The sequence below is a fragment of the Sus scrofa genome, chromosome 13, assembly GCF_054392235.1.
Source record: "Sus scrofa isolate SSC_HxYL_T2T_F1_AM1 chromosome 13, Sscrofa_HxYL_maternal_Yorkshire_Landrace_v2.0, whole genome shotgun sequence".
Taxonomy (NCBI): Eukaryota; Metazoa; Chordata; class Mammalia; order Artiodactyla; family Suidae; genus Sus; species Sus scrofa.
The window spans coordinates 35,696,357-35,721,961 of record NC_139395.1 but is presented as its reverse complement, the minus strand read 5'-3'; the positions used below and the strand labels follow the sequence as shown (position 1 = coordinate 35,721,961).

The 25,605-nt window shown below is 39.9% G+C and overlaps 1 protein-coding gene across 50 annotated transcripts in view; it reads right to left on the bottom strand.

Annotated features, from left to right (window-relative positions):
* Positions 1–25,605, bottom strand: part of ARPP21 (cAMP regulated phosphoprotein 21) — a 154,477-nt gene that overhangs the window by 109,775 nt on the left and 19,097 nt on the right. For 43 of the 50 annotated variants that reach the window (XM_084987687.1, XM_084987638.1, XM_084987641.1 and 40 more), the window contains exon 2: positions 1,221–1,394. The gene's annotated coding sequence lies outside the window, so the exon portion shown is untranslated. Of the gene's footprint in view, positions 1–1,220; positions 1,395–1,479; positions 1,561–25,605 lie in introns of those variants that run through there. The other 7 variants (XM_084987639.1, XM_084987644.1, XM_084987661.1 and 4 more) reach the window with 2 other exon arrangements.

Here is a 25,605-nt window from a genome sequence, read left to right as displayed (position 1 = left end):
AATTCAGTAGATATATAGGATCTAAATTTGGCAATAAACCCATCAGGGACAACAGTTTCAGGCTTTAAACTGACAGCGACATAATTAAAAGCAGAAGCCCTTCCTCAAGCCCCTATCGGCTGCTGGGGCTGCAAATTCTGCAGAAGGAAGTGTCTGGCAGGCAGCTCTAATGAAGCTATCACAACTGAACTCTGATGCTCCAGGCTCACAAGAGTTGACCACACAGAAACTGGAAATGGCTTTTCAAAGTGTAAGCCCTTTATTATTATTTTTTCTCCCTACCTCCATAAAGCCCCTGACACTTCCTTTCTGATATGCTGTCACGAGACTCATGAATTATTTAACATTTACTTCCTCCTCAGTATTTTTAAGAAAAAAAAGAAAGAAGGAGAGAAAGGGAGGAAGCAAAGAAGGAAGGAAGTAAAGAAAGAAGGAAGCAAAGAAAGGAAGGAAGGAAAAAGAAAAAAAAAAGACATTATAGCTTGGAAAATCAGTTATTCCACAAAATCTCCCAAGTAATGACTGAGCTGTTCCCAGTCATTACAATCGTAATTAATCCTGGACATATCTTGTTCTGTTTTTCTGGCAGTGTTTGATTACCATTTACTAATTCAGTAACTTCATTTACAACTAGACAAAGGAAGCATGAGGGAAATCTAATTTTTGTTGTAAAATTCCTAAGACCTACCGTGACAAGACAGATGCACCTAATGATATGGTTAAAAACACAGGATCGCTTGGCAAAGGATTGTGGGAATGTGAAAGTTAGTTTTCCTCAAGGATGGTGGTTTGAGTCTGTGAGGGACTAGTGAGCAAGGCTCTGGAGTTTGGGGAGGTTTGAGGATATTCCATTCAGTGTATCTGACGGATCTCATATGTCAGTGACACTGGGGATGCGTGTAGGTAACCAAACAAAAAGTTCTCTTTCCCAGCAGAAAACAGTTTGTTTTTCAATGTACTGAGTTGGGGGAGGAGATGGGACTTCTGTGGCCCTTTTTGCCAGAGCATTTCAATTAAAAAAACAAACAAACAAACAGATCATGAGCAGATTTTAAAAAATGAACGAATGGAGCTCGAGTTTTACAAACTGTAAGCCAATCCCTGATACAGATCCTGTTTGTTTGGGTCACCTTTCATGAACTGTTTGATGCAAACAGGCACATTTATAGAATGGGGAAAATATACAGATGAGTGACAGTCATCTGATGACAGCCCTTTACCTTTCACGCAGAATTCCTGCTGTCGGTCTTGGTGACTTATGAGCGGCTTCTGTCTTTCGATGCCAGGAAAATCCACACAAGTGATCAGAGGCAACGGGAGTCCCATGTCCCCATTAACAGTTCAGAACCCCCATCTCCAGGCGATTCCCTTACACGGTCTGACACATCATCCACCTGAAAAAAGATGAAAAGTCAATGATAATGGTTGCAAGAATCACAGTAGGGTGAAGGATGAAATAAACAAGACTGGGTTTCTAACACTAATGACCGGCTTCCAGCAAATCACGTTCCCGGCTTGATCCAGCTCCACCTGTCCCAAGCTGCCTGCTTCTTCTCTAATGAAGGCTACAGCCGGCTGTTCAAGTCAGAACGGCACCCACGCAAGGAGCTAAAATTAACAATTGCATTATGCACCGAAGATTACTCACTTCAATTTTAACCTTTTTTAGTGAAATCTCGCACTTTATATTGAAGGAAAAAAAAAAAAAAAAACAAAAAAACAAGCTTGTGTGTTTGCCTCAATGAGAATCCAAATCACCTTTGAGCAGAAGTCTTGCCTCCTTTTTCAACCAAGGCCTTTGTCTTAATTATAGATCAATCTAATCTACATGAATGCTGTTTCTGTGACTCCTTTCTTCATGAAAGTTATCCTATGAAGGCACATGGAAAGATTTTGGACTTAATGAGGCATTATCTGGAAAGATGAAAAAAATATACAAAGGAAGAAAAAAAAACTTTCACCATGACATTGCTGAGAAAGCTCTCTCCTCTCCACTTACAGTTGGGGAAGAAGAATTCCTCCTATTCCAGTTGCTGGATGAACAGTCTATCCACACACCTCCCTCCCCATTAGGATTGCTACCGCCAGCTGGGCATTCTGTTTGACAGCAAAGTGGAGGGATTCAACAGCTTTTCAAACTCTGAGCCTGTTGAAAAGAATCCCTGCTATAACGTGCACTTTCTTTTTCTAACAACTCCTACAGAAGCAGAGGCAAAGACAGCTAGAATGCAAACACAGAGACGGATTCCTAATAACGTTTGCCAAAATCAAGCTGGATCTTTCGCCTCTCGCTGCAACTCGACTCTGGTACACACCTGCTAAATCCAACAGCACGCACATCTCTTCACCATAGACCTGTCTTTGAAAACACTACATGCATCTCAGTTATTTAGTCTGAAGTTTAGAAAACCTTTCAGTCTCCCCCTCGCTGCCCCCTCCCAAGTTTAAATGAGCACAGCTGGCTGCTCACTGAATTTTACTGCATATTGGGTTACAACACCATTTGTTGTGTAAGAGGAAAACAACTGTTGAAAATCCAATCACTTAGTCAATAATTTCTAGCTTTATTCATGTCTTATTAAAATGGATAATTGGCTGTAAACTGTTGCTTTTGTTGTTAAAAAATTATATAACTATTGAGAGAAGCAAACATGAATTTAGAACCCAAGTGCATTTCTTGTCAGCAGTAATTTTAATTTTTCAATTTCGACCAGTTTCACCATGGCTACTACAACTATTAAATAGAGGTCAACATGCCTTAAAATTAGGATCTATTTAAGTACCCGGCCCATTATCTAATATGTTTTAGAACAGGCAGCAGTGATGGATGGATTTACCAAGTGCTTTTTGGATTCTGTTTTCCTTCTCCCAAAGAAAATGAAGTTATCAATGATTAACGCAGCCTTCCCGTCTCCTTTTTTTGATGCTCCTATTTGCACAGTGGCGGTTAACCCAGCAGTTGAAGTGGCCATGCAGTTTTCAAATCTAAGCCTTAGATGCCTTATTCCAGTCCCAGTAGGTGGATGCAAGATATAATTCTTTCCATGAAGAAAGAACAAACTGATATTCACGTAACCGTCTCAAAGCGTGAACAGCCTGGATATATGTGTGTGCGTAATTACCAGGACACGTTTTGAAATAGCACTGAGCTCTAAAGCCAGCGAGGTATTATTCTTGCATGCCTGAATCACAAAGTCACCATCCACCAGGATAAAAGAGAATATGGGCATATGGGGATGAGCAGAGAGGAACATATGGATCACAAATATTTTTGTAACTGATTAAAATTGTTCTCTTTGCTAAGAAAGTGGTGCCAGGAAATCAACCCTACTCCAGCTTTCTGTTCCCCAAACTAACCCGACTCTTCCACAGCCGTTTCATCCTAATTTGTTCCAATTTCTCCCATTTTTTTTTTCACAAAGAAGCAAAACTATGTCTAACAAATAGATTTTCTCCAATATTTGGTTAATATATATTCTGGCCAAGTGTCAACTGCTATAGTTGGGGGAGGTGAGGGAAAAAGAGGAGACTCTATACAAATACACAAAAGAAAAGCGGCTGCAGTTCTTTCAGTGGAAATAATAATTTAACTATAACTTAGGGGGTGATGCTGAACAAAGGCAGGCAATAAGCAAGCTATAGGAAATTGATCAGCAGGGTTGTCGGCTACTTAAAATGAGAAAAATGAGTAAAATAATGATCATTGCACATAGACATGTTGTTTCTTATTGTTTTGGCAGACTTTGGAGTTGCAAATAGTAGCACGTGTGGATTTGTGGGGATGAGAAAGAGAGGGAGAGAAGAAAGAAGTATAATGCAAAAGACCAAATATCATCACTAACAAAATAGGCGTGTCCTAGTTGTGCGTGTATGTGTTTAATATATTAATCACTAGGCCGTCATGTGGAGAAAGAAAGATCGAGATTTTATTCAATTTCTTAGTTCTCAGAGGATATCTAAAATGGGATGTTAAATTCTGTTAGCACGCTGGGAGGGTTAATTGTCATTTTCATCACAATCCTTCTATTAAAAATTAGCTGAGGATGACTAATCTTATCCCAAATTAGTACATGCGCTTTATGATGAAACAACACATACAAGATTTACGTATCCGAACAACTGAAATGTTTCTCCCTTAGGCACTGTTCCTTCTTTTTTAGCTGGTCACAATTCTGCAAATGTAAGCCACTGGCAAATTGTGGTGACATTAGTGATATACCAATTTGCTACATAAAGTATTTAAATGCTGCAACAAAATACACACTCTATTCTCAAAACCATTATACTGCTAAAGTTTAAAAAATATTTTGAGGCATTCCTCTTGTGGCTCAGTGGGTTAAGGACCTGGCATTTTCTCTGTGAGGATGCGGATTTGATCCCTGGGCTTGCTCAGTGGGTTAAGGATCCAGCATTGCTGCAAGCTGCGACATAAATCACAGATGCAGCTCAGATCTGGTATTGCTATGGCTGTGGCGTAGGATGCAGCTGTGGCTCTGTTTTGACCCCTGGCCTAGGAACTTCCACATGCCACAGGTGTGGCCATAAAAAGAAGAAGAAGAAGAAGAGGGAGAAGAAGAGGAAGAAGAAGAAGGAAAAAAAAACAACTTTCAATGGGTAAGATTATGCTTTAGAGAGAGAGAGAGAGAAGAAATTGGAATATAATCCTTTCAAAAATGAGAGTAACTAAGGCATCATGGTATAGTGTACAGACTAATATCTTTGGCAAGCTTGAAATTTTTTTCCCATGTAACAAAAAAACACCAATAAGAAATTTTCACGTAATTTTACTTTCCCAAAGAAAAATTTCTCCTTCACTACACACATAAGAAACACTCGATCAGAAGCTCTACCATTTCAATTAAACTTTTTGATCAACTTTTATAACAAATCTTTATTGAACCTCAACTCTGTGCAAGGCTGTTCTAATACAATCTCAAAAAAAGTTAGTTTTTGCAAAAATATAAAAGTCAAATACTTCTAATGGATCTATATGAAAAATTTAAAAGATGGATTAAACAATTTTATCTTCATCATCTTTTTTTATTATTCATGAACTGGAAAACAAAGATGATTTCTGTTTTTATAATTCTTAAATGTTTTTTGTTTATTTCAAAGGAAGTAAGGCATAAACTTGAGAGTAGTGAATAATGTACTGAGTCCCCAAACAAATACTTGGATAGCCCCATGGATTGAACTAATTGATGAAAGTAATAGAGTGAAATGTAGCAGGGACTGATATAAGATCTTAAAGTTGGGTGCTAAAAAGTGTTGCATTACTTGCAATTTTTAGTTTAGACAAGAAAAAACTTAAGGGGGAAAAAAAACAGCTATTTTAGAATACTTAAAACATAGTCAGAGAACAGGGAATTGGCCTTGCCTGGTGTTGCTCCAAAAAGTTAGCACTAGGGAAGAAAAAGGAACCTACCTGTTTAAACACAGAACTACCATATGATCCAGTAATTGAACTCCTAGATATACATCCAAAAAAACTGAAAGTAGGGACTAGGAAAGATATCTGTACACCAATCTTTATGGCACCATTATTCATAATGGCCAAAAGGTATTCATCAAAGGAAGAATTTATATACAAGGTGTGATATCTACATGCATTGTTCATATGAATAATATTTCATATGAATAATGAAGTACTATTCAGCCTTAAAAAGGATTGGAATTCTGATAGATGCCACAACATGGATGGACTTTGAAAATAGTATTCTTAGTAAAATAAGCAAGACACAGAAGAGCAAATATTGTATGATGCCACCTATATGAGGTACTTAGAATAGGCAAATTCATAAGAATAGAAAGTAGAAGGGAAGCTACAAGGAGCTGGAGGAGAGGGAGAAAGGAGTTATTGTTTAATTGGTACAGAGTATTTGTTGGGGCTGATGAAAAAGTTGCAAGTATAGATGTGATGGTTACACAATTTAATACCACTGAATTGTACACTTAGGAATGGCTAAAACGATAACTATATTATGTATATATTATCACAATTAAAAAGAACTTAAAGATGTTTTTCTTCCTGAATATGATATAAACTAAAACTTAACAGGTCAGTATATATATAAGCAGATCAAACACAGAAGATGATAGTACAAGAGGAGGAACTGGCTTTCTACTTTACAAAACTGCTCCTGATGTGTTGATAATACACACGCTTAGAAGATAAGTTTAGTGGATGTAACCTGCCTTGATTTGTACTGATTCACGTAGGTAACCAATAAATGTGACCACCCTCCTCCTCTTTCCTCATCTTAGCAGTCTCGTCTTTGGCATGATAAGCTTTGCTATTTAAGTGTCCAATGTGGATGGTGCAAGAATGAAAGGTTAGGATGCAGTCATGCACAGAGAATCTTCCACTGCATGTCCACCAGCATCAACGAATATGTGGCCAGTATGTCCTCACCCACAAAAGGTAACAAAAACCACTTCTAACTGAAAATGACAACTCTGGGCATGTCTTAATGCAACACAAACTTCAGTTGTCAATCATCTGGATGAGAGAGCTGGAGGTGATGGAGCAGCTGATCAGTAGCTCTGTCACATCACTGACTCAGGATTTTGCATATTTTTTTATTGCAGATAAGGAGATTTTTCTGACCAAAATAAATGGCACAGAGAACAGGGCCAATGGCCCTGCTGCCATTTTAGAAAACAATCTGAGACTGAGAAAGCATTGAGGCTCCTTTGGGTCTGTGTGACTGCTGGGACCAGTCCCAGGGTTTAAAAATAGCCTCAACTTTCACAACCCATGCAGGCTAATCACTATTTTATGTTTCCTACCTTCTTCTGTTAAAAGTCTAGGCATGACTTACCCATAGACAGGGGAGAGTCCGACCTCCAGCCAGGTGCAAACTTAAATAAATATGTAAGTACCCAGAGAACCACAGCCCTGCAAAGAATCTTGAAATCAGCTAGTTTGGCTGATATGAAATCCAGTGATTTGGACAAGTTCCACAACCAGAATGTGACAGAGCTGGGTCAAAATACTGTCATTTTGATTGGGGTTAAGAGCTCTTTTTTAAAACCCCATGTTCCTCTAGTGACTGGGGGCTCTATTAGAAATAAAGATGAGGCTCATCTAATCTGCAATTAATTCCTGGGATATTGGAAGAGACACCTACACATTGCTTTTCCCCTAGAGCACTCTCTTCCTTCTTCTTGCATGAGCCAGCAAATATATGGCACAGAAGCTATATGAACAGTTTGTCTGATAATGGTATGTGTGTTTCTTCCCTGAATTTATCCCTAATATCCTATGGACAAGTGAGTTTCTAGACATCGTGCTCAGTTTTGTTCCTTGAAAACTCCTGAAAGCCCATAAGCCACAGTTAACAGAATGACCTTGTTATCTGCTAGCCATCTGCCGAGTTTACTCCTTCACTTCTAGAACTCATGGTACTCATCTTTCCAAAGGCCATACAGGAAATCACGTGCCTCCAAGATTACCAGATCACATGCCCAGGGTTTGCAGGAAGGCATTATAGTTGTTTGTTTGTTTGTTTGTTTTCTAAAATGTGGAACAATTAATTAGAATCTACTGGTGCCAGAACTCATGTAACATTTAGAAATGAATGTCTACCTAATATTCAAGCAAAAATCCAGAATCTCAGACTTGAGAAGTGGCTTTTTCACTCCAAGTATAACTAAAACAAATTTTCCAGTAACGTAAATAACACTGTTTGGATCTTGTTGATAATGATACCACATAACATTGTTCAAATAAAAATGCTCCTAAATAGTTAGTTCCACTAGGAATCCTACCAAATTACACACTTTTCCTAAATATTTCCCTCAATATCATTGTACCATGAGTTCCAGGGACAAACACCACTCTTTCAGAGAAAGGCGGTGGTACCAGGGAGGATGATCAGCTGAAATGATATTTTTACTTGAATATTATTAATTTCACAGATGTTAGAACTTCTGCATTTTAAATTCAGTTCAATTCAGTTCAATACAATATCGTTAAGTATCCTTTTTGGAGAGGATCTGGATGCCTAGAAAATAATCCATTATTTACGCTCAGTTATAAAAACTGGAGACACCTTGTAAAAGAAGAGCAATTTATCTCAAAATGCATATTTTCAACTCTGGGTTAAAGGATTCAAAATTATAATAATTCTTCATGAAGAGAAAAGGCACTTCAAAAAAGGGTGGGGAGAGAGATTAATTTTATTCAGCATATCTGACATGAACTCCTTTCTCTTTTATTCCTACAAGAAGTGAAAGAGGCATTCGTCATTTCAAAAACAATGAAACTTAATGAACATGATGCAGTTATAGGTGCCAGAGTGTGAGCTGAATGTTTGTGTTACTAAAGCCCTTCTTACAGAAAAGAAGAAAGGAAGAGATATTTAGATAAAATAAGTAAAAGCAAAGATACACCGATAAACTGTTATGCTGTCAGATTTTTTGAAATGGTGACAAAATTCGTGTTTTATCAACATATAAATTAGAAAAAAATAAGAGGTTTTCATTGCCGTGTTGTCTTTGTTTCCCTTACGTCAATGGGTGCTATTGGTGCCACAGCATATAAATAGTTCATATCTTAATGTTGCCTTTCCAGAATTATTACCAGCTAACATCATCATTAAACCTAATCAAAACAAAGTTTAAGTGATTCACCCATGACCTCAGCTCTGCCTCCAACCCCCACAAGAGCAGAAGAATGGAAAGGTTTTCCTGGGGAGCAAAGGAATTAAAGGGTGCTTCCCTAAAATAAAAAGCCAAAGAGTTCCCTTATGGCTTAGTAGAGTAGGTTAAGAAGCCTCTTTGTCACTGCTATGGCTCTGGTTACAGCTGTGGTGTCGGTTTGATTCCTGTCCTGGGAATTTCCAAATGCCATGGGCATGACCCGCCCCCCCCCCCAAAAAAAGAAAAGCCAAAATGTGGGCCTATGGGTCTATGACTGCAGGAGGCAAGTTCTACACCCAAAAGGGAGGGAGAGAGGCAGAAGAGGGAGATTTACCAGAAATGGATGTCTGCTGCCATCCCAAGTACAGCATGTGGAATTTCAGGAGACACAGGAACAGAGTTTTAGTTCTAACTGATGGCTCTGGGTTACAACTGTGTTTTAACATATTGATAGCAAGGTCTTTCTACAAGAACCAACAACCACACCAATAAATGCTTTTACGATTCACTTCCATGCTGGTAATTCTGGACTGAGTTCTTTCCATAGACTATTCTATTTTATCCTCATAGCAAGGACACTACTCATTACTAGCCTGGAACAGGTAAGACAAAATGTTTCCTACTTAACCTGCCTCTTCAGTGTTAGGTCAGCTGGCTGTTGGCTCCTTTGACCACTGGAATCCCCAGGTTTTAGAAACTCAAGATGAGTCACTCTTTAACAAGGCTCAATATTTGAATCAAGTAGCAAAAATCATTCTCCCCCGCCCACTATTACCTAAGCTATACAATGATGGGAGATTTCTGCCTGTTTAGTCTAACTCTGTATTAACTCCAGTGCTAAGAATGGTGCCTGACACACAGTAGGATTTGTTGATTCAGTGAAAGAAAGGGGGCTCTGAACTCCACAGGGATTCTAACTAGGGATGGCTGGGTCACTGTACTATTTTTCTGCTTCTTTACCCAAAAAAGCCAAGCATCTCATCACTCAGAGACCTATTAACCCATGTGGCAAAGTTAAGAGAAAACACCCGACGGCCACTAAAAGTACAAAATCGTGACATGCTTCTGGATGGATGGGTCTTAAAAGGGCTTTGGTCTGAATCCATGATGGTGGGTCAGTCATTTCAGAAGAGTCCCAAGTTTACCTGGTGAGAACCTAGCCTCCTGTGGCCTTTCAAAAAAGATACTAGAGGAAGGAAAAAGATGGTGCTTGCCTTGGGGGAGCAACCAAGTCAACTAGAGAATTCAATGGACAAAGGGATTTGAGAGCAAAGCAATCCAATCCAGAGGACTAAAGCTTACAGTACAAACAACACACACCACCACCAACCTTAGACCCTGTGGGCAAAAGCTAGTGTGAAAGCAGTCTTAAAGGAACTAGTAGATAGAATTAACAGAAACTGGACAAGGAGCAGACATTTTCATTAACCATAAAAGGAAAGTGTTGAGTCCCTGAATTGAAAACACATGTGGGCTTTGGTAGTTTCTGAGTTTTCCCAAGAAAGTGATGGTATCCATCAAATGTATGAGTTACCACAATTAAACTGTCCAGGCAGTTATGCTTTGCTCACATTTCCAGATTTAAAAAATATGGAAGGAGTGCCTCTCATTTCCTCTAAACTCTACTTTTTTCAGTTACTGCACTGATTTTTTTCCATTGAGTTTCATGGAAGCACTTCCTTCACTGGGGGCTCTCACCTGTGTCATCTGGCCCTTCAGGATGACATGCCCCCCACTGCAGGTGCAATGGTGTTCTTACCGCAAAGAGGAGGAGGATATACCTACATCTCACCAGCCACCTTTGTGCCTTCTTGAATACTGGGACCTTTTTTCTCTCTGTTTTGTTTTTTTCTTTCTTTACACTGCCCAGTACAGTGCTACATAAAATTACATACTGAAACCCCTGCAAACACAGTCATGAAAACTAAAAAGCCACAGCGCAGAGATCAACAGATTTGCTGGAGAAGAATGTAAGTGTTTGATAAATAATTCCTACTATCCTCAGACTTCTGGGAGAAGATGCACTTGAAATGAAAGAGAAATGAATTCACTTGACATTGGCATGTTTTTGGATTTAATGGTTAGCAACACAGTGCTGGAATTTTTGCTCAGCACAATCAGATCTCTAGAAAGTCTATTTAAACTGTAGATGGGGGAGAGTAAGTAACAAACAAAACCACCACAGGATGTGCATGAGGGCACTGCAAGAAAAGAACCTGCATTCAGGACCTCAAATGCTGCAGAAAGGGGTGGGAAAATGTGATGACTCCTTTCCTGGAAGAGGAGGGAAGTGAAAGGTGCCCTGTGTCTTCAGAGACAGGACTTAACAGAGACTCAGGGAGAACAGATGTCTAGGAAAAGAAGGCAACCATATAAACCAGTGTCTCTATGCTTTTATTTCTAAGCCATCAAGGGTTTGGCTTATCTTTGGATCCTGTTTTAAACAAAAGCATTCCAGAATGTTCAAGATGATGAAAATGGGCCAGAGACTGAATCTAAATTCCACTGGCCTTTGGGGCCTTCGATAGGCTTAATACATGGCAAGAAAACAATCCGTACCAATTTTGCTGGAAGGAGAAATGGATATATTCCTGCGAGAGAAACATTTTCAGGAAACTTACAACACGGTGGTGGAGCAGAATCTGGTTTTTTGCCCATGTGTCCCAGGGCTCAGCCAGAAGGCAATTTCCTACTTAAGGCATATGAATGCGCGTGTGCCTGTTTGCGCTGGGCACTCCTCCAGGTCTGGGGCCATCTGCAGTAATGCTGATCCGACCCCAGATGCCCTGCTTGCAAAGCAACCTCAAGAGAGCTGTGGTTGGTCACTTAAAAGACAGGGGTGCTGCCGCTTAAAGCTGGCCTGTGTGTTGCCATCCAATGTCAGAACTGCGATCACATGCCCACTCTCTACCTCAAAAGCTTGGCCAGACAGGATGACGTCTGTCTTCTCCTTCCCTGCTCCAAGCCTGATCTCAAAGCTATTTTTTTTTTTTTAAGAAAACATTCTTGCTTGAAGAGACAGTTAAAGAGTTAGATGCATTCAAGACTACAGTATTTTGAAGTCTGTGAGTTAGTTTCTGTTTTATAAATAGGTTCTTTTGTGGGGGAGAGGAATACATCGGGAGGATTGGATTAATGCATACACACTACTATATATAAAATAGATGACCAACAGGGACCTGATGTAGCGCACAGGGAGGTCTACTCAATGTTCTGTAATATACTTTCAAGGTCCAACAAGACCTTTCAATCCTAAGAAACCCGGGTCAAGGAAAATGGGTGTTGGCTTTTTGTGATTCTCTACACTTTTAAATATCTAATGCATTTTGATAATCTTACGAAACTCTGAGCTGCTGTAAGCTCTATGAATTATTCAAACCTGCTATAGTTACATACTGCGGAAAAAAAAAGAGGAAAAAGAAGGTTATCAAACCATTCCATATAAGGGAACTGGCAGAAACTACTGAAATTCAGGAGACACATGGTCAGTTTCAACCTAAGGGATGGAAGATGTTGGCCTGAGGTCCTAGGGCAGAATGGTTCCATGGCTATTGAGAGAGAAAGGTTAAGCTATGTACAAGAATTCCTTGAGGATTTTAAACAGACAAATTGAAGATTTGAGGTCACTTTATTCATAATGTCTATAATGCTTAATCCAAGGATCAGGAGGGGGCTATTTGTTTTGTATATGTGTCATGTGATTAGAACAAAACAGTCTTTAAAGCACACATGATTTTCAGAGACTTCAAAAAAGGAGATTGTGGGTGGATGCAGGGCAATGGACATTTTAAGAAGAAAGACGTGAGGCTAGTGTGCACACACTTCGATGTCCTTAATGTGCAAACTCACACTTAAAAATCAAATGGAATGCTGAATCCCTGCAACAAAATAGGACAACCAGATCCCTGGAATGGGGGCTGGAAATCTGGTGGTGAATCAAAGAACATCAGTGATGCAGAAGTTAAAAGTCTGCAAAACTCTACATCCAAGCTACAGATGTGGAAATGGCCAGGCTGAAATTATCTGGAAAAGAATCAACTTTATGAAGTGATCTATCACAGAAATGAAATATCTGTCAATCCTATGTAATGTGTGAAACTCAGCTTTGGAGCGGCTGGCTTACCTGTGATAGCTTTGAGGTTTTAAACATAGATAAGAAAGGAGAAGTCAGTAGGTGCATCATAATATAAAGCATGGCACACTCAAAAGCGGAAACTTTGTTGGTTAGATATGATCTCCTTAATAAAAAAGTCCAAGTTATAAACACCTGGGAAAAATTATACAATGGAAAAAAAATAATAGCCTTTCTTTACTCATAATGATACTTTGAAGGAAGGGAGGAAAAAAGGGAGGAAGGGAGTAAGGGAGGGAGGGTGGGGAAAAAAGGTTAGAAGGAAGAGAGGCAGACCAGCCCGACGGTCAGAAAAAGAACATCTAAAATGAATATAGAACATGGGATATTTGGAGAAATTCATGATGAAGTCTGAAACAACTTTAATTTTCACAAATAGGTCTAAACTAGGAAGGGAAAAAGAGTCATTCACTCATTCCTATTAGCATCTAAGCAGAGACAGGATAGTTCACCATCATAGGTAAACAGTATGTTAGGAAGAACATTTCCCTGTATTTCTTCAAGTATAGGATATAGGAAAATATGTTCTACACTTCAAATGATTTTACATTTTCACTGAAAAAAATAATGAAAGAAAAGAAAAAAAAAATGAGGGCTATTACCTCAAAGGTCCTGTACATGATGATTGGAAAAGTAACTTGAATATATAAGTACCAACAGATTCTAAGCATGTTAACATGAATGGCTACTTTCAGCCTCACAAGGCATTATTAATATCCTAATTAAAATATTAGAATTTAAGTTATACACACATATATATATATATTAAAGGTGTGTGTGTTTGTACGCATATGTGCATATAGAGTAAGGGAGAGAGAACATGTGTAGTTGTACAATCCCAGGTCTTTGAAATCCCCTCCAGTCCAAAATTATGCTTCTGGCCTGGCAGGTGTTCTCAATTCTGGGAGAGTTTTGCTGGAAAATACAGCCTGATGATCAGAATGGGAGGCTTGGGTGTGCACACAGATGCCAACTCCAGGTCAGGACATCATTTTTATCAACTTCAGAGACACCAAAAAGAGAGAGGGGAGAGTAACAGAACAGGAAACACTGGCTATTCCCTCTACAGGTGATTCACTTGGCTCATTATGAAGCCAAGCTTTAGGAGACTCTGAAAAACGGAAAAGAAATGCTGCCTGCTCCTTCTACCATTTATACATGAATTCAGTTACCCAATTTCAGAAGATTTTTGTTTTAAAAATGCTCTGGTTATCAGCAAAACCTACTTTGTCACCTGGCTTTCTCTAGACCCAACCTGGTTGAGTGGCCTGGGTGTTACTGCATATTTTGTGTCCTGGCAATATTCTTAAAAAACGGTGGAAAATTTCAGAAGCAGTCTCTGAAACTGTATGATGATGCAGCATTTTCATATATTTTATCTTGTCAAAAGTTATAAATGCAAATTATGAGCAATTTTTTTTTCTGTTCATTATTTTTCCTTTCTTCTTAAAACAATATAACTGAATTTGGGGGGCAGGCCTCTTAGAGGATTTTGGAAGATAAGTGTCAGCCTGTTCTGTTTCCTCTCTCTCTCTCTTTTTTTTTTTTTTTTTTGCTTTTCAGGGCCACACCCACAGCATATGAGGTTCCCAGGCTGTGGCTGGTCTACATCACAGCCACAGCAATTCGGGATGTGAGCCACGTCTGCGACCCACACCACAGCTCACAGCAACACTAGATCCTTAACCCAATGAGCAAGGTCAGGGATCGAACCTGCATCCTCATGAATGCTAGTCAGATTGATTAACTGCTGAGCCACGATGGAAACTCCCAAAATTTTCTTACCTGACCAGCAACAATAAGCTATTGATATTGATTCAGCACGGCCGCCTATGTCAAATGTAGTCTTGACCCATCTTAATTCAACCTCTCTAAGGTATGTGTTCATACACACACAGACGCACTCATGTCTGATACATATGACATATATATATATCATATATATATATACACACACACACATACACACAAAATACAATAAACTGTATTTATTAGAACATTTACAGTTTTGCCCCTAAAAACATTTTTAGGTTTTCAGGTTTTTTATTTCTTTTTTTTTTAAAGTAGAGATAGAAGTTCCCGTCTTGGCTCAGTGGTTAACGAATCCGACTAGGAACCATGAGGTTGTGGGTTCAATCCTTGGCCTTGCTCAGTGGGTTAAGGATCTGGTGCTGCCGTGAGCTGTGGTGTGGGTCACAGATTTGGCTCGGATCCCATGTTGCTCGGCTCTGGCGTAGACCGATGGGTACAGCTTCAATTAGACCCCCGGCCTAGGAATCTCCATATGCTGCGGGAGTGGTCCAAGAAATGGCAAAAAGACAAAAAAAATAAATAAATAAATAAAAAATAAAGTAGAGATATACTTAAGCAAAAATGAAGACCTATATTTAAGACTCCTCCTCAAACATCGATAAAAAAACAAATTCAGAGCGGGTATATGGATGCTCCAGTCACCAATCCTGGTATCCCAGTCTGTCTCTTAAAAATCAGTTTCTACTCAATAATGTATATGCTGTCAAAACACATGCTCCATTGCTAGTTTTCAGAGTGCATTATTTTGGGGTGCTGCTGTATCAATACCCTTTGGAATGTCATTATATATTTAAGTTTTTGTTCATTCTAAGTTCCCATTTTAGGTGAGATTCCATTTTCTTTAAATAACCATTAAAAAACCCTTACATTGCTTCTTTCTCTTCTTTTAACCCAGGATCTCTCCAAAAGTTATTCAGAAATAAGCAAATGGAGGAGTCTGGCTTCCAATGGACATTGCAAAAATAACAACAAAAAAACCCCCCAAACATTGCTTCTTTAGGAAGAATGTGTAAGTTACTTATCTATCACATAAATCTTTAAAAACCCAGATGATCCTTATTTTTACTATACTAAAACACCTGGTTTTCAGTAAGGGTTTGATAAAGCACTTATTTAATGAATGAATAATACAGATATTTAACAAGTCATGAGATTAAGGTACCTCGTCATAGTGCAAAACCACTAAAGTCTCACTTCTAAACTAGCAGTTACTTCTCCATTAGCATTATCATTGCCATAATCACACTGGTAAATAAAACTATTTTTACTTTGATACGATTAGAGATTTTACAAAAAAAAGTTAAATGCTAATTTAAACAGAGTTGATTTATAACAATTTCAATACATCCTGTGGATACTCTGCACTCGGAATTATTTAGCTTAAAAAATTTAGGATAGGAATTCCCTAGTGGCCTGGTGATTAAAGATCCAGCACTGTCACTGCTATGGCACATGTTAGATCCGATCCTTAACCTGGGAACTTCCCCATGCAACAGGGGTGGCAAAAATAATAATAAGACAAAAGGATTTACATGTCCTATTTTAATGTGGAGGAAACTAAGCCACAAAGACATTAAGTATCACAGCTAAGATTTCTCTCTGTGAAAAGGTGGGGCTGGAGTTCAGATTCTGACAGAATGGCCCAATAACCTTAACTTTAACCACAACACTTTGAAATGAGTGAGAATAACAGTCATCACATGTCAGATAATAAATAACCAAGATAAGCTAAAGTGATGCCAGAGGAGATCGTGGTGGGGGGACCACAGGATATTTGAGGGTGCATTCTTACCCTTGCCTTACTAAATCTTCTCAAATGAATCTATTTCAGTTTTATAATCAGGAAAAAGTAAACTTACAGACTGAGAAGAGACCAAAAAATACTGAATGAGTTCAAATAGGAGACTTGCAATGTTAACTGCATTGTGAAGCATGTTTGTAGTTAGCATGAAATTGCCCATTCAATTAAAAAACAGGAAGGTAAAACCAATGCAAAGAACTGTGAACAAAATCAAAAGCAGAGAATAAGTACATTTCATCAAATGTGCAATAAAAGGAATTAAATCTATGAAAAGGTATGTCTTAAATAAGTGTCAAAGATAAAACTAAAGAAAAATACCCTACATGCAAACCAAATTATTTAATAACACTTAAAGAACTATTGTAATAATGCCATAGAATCCCAAGACCAGTTAAACAAATGTTTAAATTATCATAAAATAAGTCTTGTTCTTGGAATAAATATCAAAATCAACTCAAACGCATTTAAAACACAGTCAAGAACAATTACAAGTCAGACTGGGCTAAACTTCCTTAAGAATTCAAGGATGTTTCTATAGGGAGCCATTGATTTAAATACTGTGTTCTAAGCTTCCCTTCCTCTACAAGGAACCAACCAAAAGTGTTCAGTGAAAATGATCTGTTTGTGTGGTGACCCTGTAACTTCATTAAAAGAAATTTCCTTCTGCTTGGTAGGTCTGGATTCAGGGATGGGTGCCTGAGTGACATCTATAATTATTTGTAGCCTTCTCTCCATCTAAACCATCTGTAGTCCCTTTTACAGAACAGCCACGTGCAGGTTTGTCATTTTTATATAGCTCCTGCCTGCAGCCACTGTTCTTTGAAGGGAAGGTGAGGGCTAAGAGTCTGGGAAGATGGGCAAAGACGGGCTGAGTTGTTTCACCATGAGCAACAATCTGGGTATTTTTAAAACCATGACAACACGCATCATCATCATCATCACATTTCCTTTCAAAACCGTAATGAACAGGATGAACTGAATACCTTTTCATCAGTTCCTCATACCTTTAACAAGCACCTTGTTAGGAAAAGAGGGTACAAAGATGACGAGAATATAGCCCCACCCTATGGAGGAGCCAGATTTGAGGAGGAAATTGTATCAATTGCTTAAAAAATTGGGTAGAGTTCATTAAAGGTGGCTCTTTGTTAACAGCAATGCTTTTACATAGGAAGATAGTTTCAGGAACTTGTGATATTTACACAGATAATTTTTCTTATTTCTCAAATATAGGAAATAAAATCCTAGAGGTTTGATTTAATCTCTTACTCCAAAAGGATATGTTTACATTATAAAATCAACTCTATCTTAAGCCATTTTAAAGACCTACCAACTATTACTACGTAGAAATAGATATATAGAAGTGTGTGTGAGTGTGTGTGTGAGAGAGAGAGCTAAGTATATATTTTGATTTTATATATGTTTTAATTTGATTTTTTGGCATTTTGCCCCAAATTTTCCACTTACTTTAACTGTTTTCTTCTCCAAAAAAACTAACTCCTATAATTTGATTGAGAGATATACTATCTTTAGTTGGCTTATTAAACAAACAATAAGCTTAGGCCGAGGGGTTCCCGTTATGGCTCAGCAGTAACAAACCCATCTAGACTAGTATCCACAAGGGCTCAGGTTCAATCCCTGGCCTTGCTCAGTGGGTCAGGAATCTGGCATTGCCATGAGCTATGGTGTAGGCCAGCAGCTACAGCTCTGATTGGACCCCTAGCCTGGGAACTTCCATATGCCGCAGGTGCAGCCCTTAAAAGAAAAAAGAAAACAAAACAAAACAAAGAAAACCTTAGGCTAAGAACAGTGATGGTGTCAAAAATCACACATCTATCTTGTAAAGGCCACACAACAACTAGGACTCAGTTTGTCTTACTCCTGGTCCAGTATCCTTTCTAAGCTGTTTCCGGAATATGTAGAAAGATGAAAATATAAACCAAACCATGCTTATATTAAATACATAATTCTGAGTTAGAATGATATCCTCAGTTTCATCTTTTAAAGTAATTCCTTTAAGACCTGCAAATCCATTGATCCCTGAAAGATTGAAAGTCTTGTGCTCTTTTCACTGACCTACATTTTTCACGTAATTTGAATGTCAGAGAAGTGTCACTTAAATTGAGCCACACACACTATACACACACACTCACACACACGCATGCACACACACACAGTAGGTGGGTTAGGTAGCTCAGAATGTGTAAATGACACTCTTCTCAGTCCCCTCCCCAAATGCCAGATCAGGCCACACTGCAGCCTGGAGTGGGTTCCAGCTCAGAGAACAGATAGCAGCTGCCGGGAGTTGGCTGCATCTCAAGTCTCAGCTGTATTCTTGGCCTCCTGCCTCCTCCAGGCACTTAGGAGGGGCGCGTGACCAAGGAAACAGCTGAGCCCCCACCTCAAAGAGGAAACGCAACCGCCGCAACCCCCAAGGCCACCTGCTCTGGGGCTAAACAATCACCAAATTCCTGCTGGTTCTGCGGGGGCAGGGTGGATTGCTGACTCACTCCTTGGAGTGCCAGAGCTGCTCTGCCAAGGACAGAGCCTGGCAAAGCACAGCAGAAGGCCTGGGACCTCATCCTGAACACCATGGCAGACCCACCCACCTGGGGACTCAAACTTGCTAGGGAATCAGAAGTGGTTTGACTGTTCAAGTCCCAGGGTTCAGATCAGATCCCCAACATTGCTGTGGATAGTCTCTGAGAATTTCCCTATTATACTTCTATCCTAAACAGAAATTTTGATTTTGGTTTTACATGGGGCTGAAATAATGCCCAGGGCACAGTCAGCTGTCAGGTCACTCCCATGTCCATCAATTTCCAGGGGGCCCCTCAACATCATTATGAAAATGAAGCACACGAGTTAAGTGCCCTGCACCTTTCTTGGCCTGTGACTCACTGCGTGGCCTTCTTGGGCACCATGAACATCATTGAGATGGCCTCAGGCATCAGCCCATGTTCCTGGTCCAAATCGAATTCCTACGGCTGAGCTGCAGGGCTACGGTGGAGGAAATGTGAGTGGCCGGCGGGCGCTGCTTTGAAGGTCTGTGGGGCTGAGCAAGTCGCTTCCCGGAACCACGGATCTAACAACTCCAACTGCACTCACGTCAGTGCTATTTAAGAGACACTGGTGACTTCAAACATTGTGAAATCTCACCCTCCTCTAAGGACACGCTTGTCCTGATCTGTCTCAGATGCACTCAGGAAGCTATGCTTTGTACTATTAAAAATCCCTCTGGAAGAAGGGCAAATGTTGATACACACGTGGGGGAATGATACTCAATAATCTCTACCTTCTGCACATGTTTTGAAAATTTCCATAATAAAATTTTTCATGTATAACATCTTCTCTGGGAGTTAATAATATATAATATCAGATAGAAATACTATGCACCCAAACTGGACTTCAGTGCAGATGGGAGAGACTCAGGGAGAAGGGAGAAGTTTGAAAACCTCTTAGAACCACAGCTTCTTTGAAAAAACAGACCCACATTAAAAATTAAATCTTTTCTCCCAAGGAGTGATGCGAGAAAATTTTGATGCAACACTGGGGTAGGGCTTAAAACACACTTGTTCTAGGGTTCGTGATGTTAATTTCTAAAAAAAAAAATCTTTCTGGTCAACCTTGGTGGTAGACACAGGTCCTTCTCCAAATAAGAATTTGTTGCCTATTGAGGAATTACTGCAGCTGCAGAATTTGAGTCACCCAATGCCACACTCTTTTCTAGGACAGTCCACATCCAGTAAATGCCCAAGGTGGGAATATCTGGCCATCTCCACCTGAACATGACACTCAAGGTCATTTTCGAGCTGCAGAGCAGCCCTGGCGATGGCCAAGGCTACTTTCGTCCTCTGGCTGGAACTGTGGCTTACCTTTCCCTCTGTCCACTCTTGCTTTCTTCTCTGTCCCTTATGGAGTTGGCCCCTATAACTCTCCTGTGTAAACATCCTGCACACTGAACTCCATCTCAGAGGCCACTTCCCAGGACCCTGCCTGTCACACTTCAGGAAGGTCGAGATTGTAGGGTACGTATTACTGGTTGGTTTAAAACCCTTATGAATGCCTCCAAATCACCATCTCCAAGCCTCAACACCTCATTATTGACCTAAATCTTGCAATAATTATAAAGGTACTAAAACTTGTTCATACAATATCTATTTGTACATCAGTCTATACTTCTGAGTGACTGCTTCTTAGGGGACCTTATATTTAGCTCTGGTCAATTAAGAAAAACTATGAGTCTTCCCAAAGTTGTGAATTCTCATCTATAAATAAAATCTGATCCTATTATTTGCTTTCAATTCTCAGAGACCACTATTAGGTTACATAGGCTTCTAACCTCAAATTCAATGCATCTACTTACAGGCACCTCTGAAAGTGACATTCCCAGATGTCACTTCAAAGCCACCAGCAGCTAACACCAGAACTGATACACAGTAGGCATTGAAGATATCGTGATAACCTATTAGTTAATGCTGAACAATGTCAAGCAGCTTATACAAATGATCTCATTTACTCCCTCACAATCACTAACAGTTAGCTCTCACAGTTTCCATCACACAGATGGGAAAACTGAGACTTGGTGGGGCCCAAAAGTTTGCCCAAGATTACACAACAAGTTGAAAGGCACCTACCATGCCTCACTTCCACCCTAGGAAGCATTTATTATTGCCATCTACCTACAGTACTCTTTGGAGGAACAGGCCAGACATAATAAGGTCAGTTAGAATTCAATACTGTTGATTTTTAAAATTTCATAGCTGGCCGTATGAAAATTACAAGCGTTCTCATTTCCCTGTGCTATTCCATACAGAGCAGGTATGTTAGCGTTTCAAAGATTCTAATAAGTGAGCAGCCCAAACAATTACAATAGCAGCTAATGCTTTTGTTGTGGTGCTACAGGTGAAGAAGCATTCTATAAGCTTTATCTGAAGTACAGACCTGAAGTCAACTTTCTCTCATTCCTCTTTCATCCTTCACCACTTCTCTCTGTGGATAGGCTTGGGGGAGGGAGATGAAGCTGTAGGAATCGTTATTCCCACAAACACAGGCCAATAAAAGATTTTCATACTATGACAATGAATCAATAAAAGAATATTAAGTTGTATTCAGCATCTGACATTTAACAAGGCTGAGAAGATGTGTATATATAGAGAGATATCAGTCTAGGTAAAACATTTAGTCTCTTGGAGGACCCCGTTTTAATTGCCCAGACAATCTGTGTGTATGTGTGATCATGTGTGCAATCAGGACTATTAATGCTAGTGGAATCAATAAACAATTATTTACTCAGCTCCTACTAGGTGCAAGCTAGTCTGCTAGGAATTGGGGGATGTGCAATGATTGATATGGTCCAGGGTTAGATCAGAATAAGAAGATGAAGTCAAAAACAGTCACAGAGTAAGTGGTCCTCTGGTGGCTGGGCCCACCCGTTACAGGTCTACAGATCTTGCTCATTGCCCAGTGTGTGAACAGACCAGCCCCACCATGTCCTGCTGGAGAAACTGAAAAGAACCATTTAAATGTACACATTTAAAAGAATCTTCAGTTATTTAGAAGAGATACCTTATATGATCTATTAAACCACATCTGGCCTTGAACCCGGACAAAAAGGAACAGAAGTCAAGGTCCGTAACCTGAGAACGCTGAGAAGAATGCCAGGAAGGCTTGTGAGGGCTAGAACTTCGATCTGGCCCTTGGCAATAAGTCTCATGCTCTTCCGGTGCCAGCAGATGGAGCAACGCACACCTGTGACTCTCTTCACAAAACGGCTGATATTTTTATTACAAGAACTAACATAAATCTTACACATCCAGGCCTCGTGTCCATCATGTCACCACACAGTTCTTGGCTGAGCTGATGCTGAATGGTATGGTGCTTTGGGAATAAAGAAGGAATCCCTCCACCAGCTGGGACCACAGCCCAGCCACCTACATTCTCCAAAGGTCTCCTTCTTTGGAGTAACTATTTTACAACAGGTGAAGGATTGCTGCTTTAAACCTCTATATTAACCTACAAGATGGGATTCAGAAGTCACCTCCTTCCCCAACTATCCCTGGCTTTGTCCCCAGCGTCTATCCTTCCCCTGTGGTCACACTGACCTCCATCCAAGTACACATCTCCATTTCAGCACTTATCACAGGGTCCTGAAGTTACTGAGAGTCAGGCTGTCACTGCTCCCAGAACAAGGATTATGCTTTGCTCACCTCTGGGTCTCCAGGAACCCCCAAGTTATCTGGAATATAATAGGAAATTGATAACTACTTTGAAAATGGGAAATGTCTTCTGTGAATTACTTCTAAGCATTGTAACCAGGAAAGCTGTATTAATTTTTCAATTGTTTAAAATATGAACTATTTCTATTATATTTGTAGTATAATATTTTAATGCCTGTTGTAAAGACTGATATTCTTTAAAAACCTGACCATGGGAGTTCCTTGGTGACCTAGCAGTTAAGGATACAGCACTGTCACTGGCCCAGAACTTCTGTATGCTATGTGCACCACCACCACCACCAAAAACAAACAAACAAACAAACAAAAAAACCAAAAAAAAACACCACAACTACAAACCAAAACCTGACCCTGTGTGCTGTGGCTACATGAAGAACAGAACTCAGGTCAGCAGACATTTCCTGTGAATACACTTGACACCTTGTTCAGAAAGTCCCTCTCCTGGAAAAACCGGATGTAGTTAGTAACTCCTACCCATGGTTTCCAAAACCATTTATCTGACTCATCAATAAGCACTTACTGAGTGACCAGAGGTCATTACTGTCTTAAACAGGTACTAACTGGCATTTCCTCAGCAGAGCAACCATGTGGATCATTGCATTAAGATCACACACAGCTGAAGATCAAAAAGACACAGTAATGCCAAATGCACTCCTTTCTGCAAATACTGAGAGAGAAGACAGAATCTGTAGATTCATGTTGTTCAAACTTAAGGTTGTGACTGATGAGTAAATCAGAAAGTCAAATCATGGTTATATTTTTAAAGGAAGTACACAGAACACAGAATGGAGTGGAAGTAATGGAGGGAAATGAAAAGTACTGGGATAGAGCAGGTGAGAACTAGTGCACAACACCCTTGGGAAGGCTATGACTTTTATACAATTGTGTTTCACATGTGTGTGTGCAGGTGTTTACAGGGGGAATGTCTGTGCACATGTCTGTATGGATGTGGGCTGGGCATTCATAGAAAAGGCATTTTTATTTTTTTAATTAAAAAAAATTCTGGCTGTGCCCATGGCATGCGGAAGTTCCAGGCCAGGGATCAAACCGGCACCACAGCAGTGACAACACCGGATTTTAACCCACTGAGTCACCAGGGGACTCCAAAAGATATTTTTAAAAATAGGTCTGTGTCCAAAAAGTGCCTGGAATAGATGCCATGCTTTTATAACTGTTTGAAAAATAATTTGAGATATACGTGTAACTCATGTCTTGATTCCCCAAGTCAGAGAGAGAAAGAATACAGGCTGTGACAGGATTCCTTCTATGAAAGCCAAACATGATTTGTGAGATTCAAAGACCTTATCATTTAAATATGAGGATTGATGCCTCTGAGGAAGATAAAGCATCTTGGTTAAAACAAACAAATGATTATCTTGGACAACAGCGTCAACAAGACCCTAATTCACGAAGAGGCTAATTGCTGTTCCCAGCTGCAGGAGATTGGCCCACGCTCTGTCTCTCACCATGCGGACTGTACGTGACACTGGCACTCTCACTCTTGAGATTCAGCTTCTCACACATCCAGGCACACACACCGGGGGGCGGGGGCACAGAGGGGTCAGTTCAGAAAGAATCCGTCTACAAGGCAGCTACTTAAGACATTAAGCCCTTCATTTGACAGACATTTGCCTCTATGGCGGTGCTGGAATGAAACTCATACCTGAATTACTTTATTTCCTCACAAAACTTACTGACACATCAACAGGAGAAGAGCCTTGAGAGCATCCTTCATAACCAAAAGAAACTGATACTTCATACCACTTTTTAAAAGTAAATCACAAAATCATTACCCAGATAATGATAGTCACAAATTTCCATAGTTGTTCATATTTGATTCAACTTCAGCACAGGCACATGAGCTCATACTAAAAAAACTAATAGCCACTATGTTTTCCTATATCACATTATGTGCCAAGCAATACAGGAAACACCTTACACTTAGTGTGTGATTTATTTTTTTGTTTTTTCTTTTTTGTCTTTTTAGGGCCTCACCCATTGCATATGGAAATTCCAAGGCTGGGGTCGAACTGGAGCTGCAGCTGTTGGCCTACACCACGGCCACCCAATGCCAGATCTGATCTGTGTCTGCAACCTACACTACAGTTCATGGCAGCAATGGATCCTTAACCCACTGAGCAAGGCCAGGGATCGAACCCACATCTTCATGGATACTAGTCCAATTCTTAACCTGCTGAGCCACTATGGGAACTCCCTACTCTTAGTGTTTTTAATCTTTACTACTGCTAATATCATTCACATATTATAGAAGAAAGAGAGGGAGGGAGGAAGGAAAGAAACCTGAAGTTCAGAAAGGATAGGTTCCTTGCCCAAGGTCAAATGTCACTGATATCACTCAAATGCTGGTATCAAAACCACTTGCTTTGTCCACTGCCTCCTATGACACTGTTCAAGCTGCACATTTGGTATGCATTCACCAGGGAGGGACTGCAAGGACACACATACAGTCATGGGTGCTAATTCTAGAAAGATGGCAAACCACACAATAACTACATCTTTTATTTTAAGATGATCATTTCTGCTATTTCTAGTCAGAAACATATTGTCATTGGTAGAGTTGCTTTGGATGTCCCACTACAGTAGAAAAAAAAAACCCAAAACTTGATCTTGTAAAAATCTTAAAGATGAGAAATGGATGAGCTATAGAAGGCCCCAGACTGTCTAACATAGGACCCTGGTCCACTCCAATGTTATCCCACACAGGGGAAGGAGAGTTTCTAAGGTTCATGAGGTTTCACCATGACCACCAAGCTGAAATTCAGGTGTGGAGATTTCTTTGAGGAATGGAGCCAACGCTAAGGCAGTACAATCTGAATCCACAGCTGTCTTTTGGGACTGAGCTGACATCTCTGATAAAGAGAATTTCTGTGGGAGCATCACCAGTGTCCACCATGAGAAGGGGCTGGTCAGCACTGAAACTAAGGAATGCTTCTGTAGTTCAAAGATCTGAATTGGATTCTTAT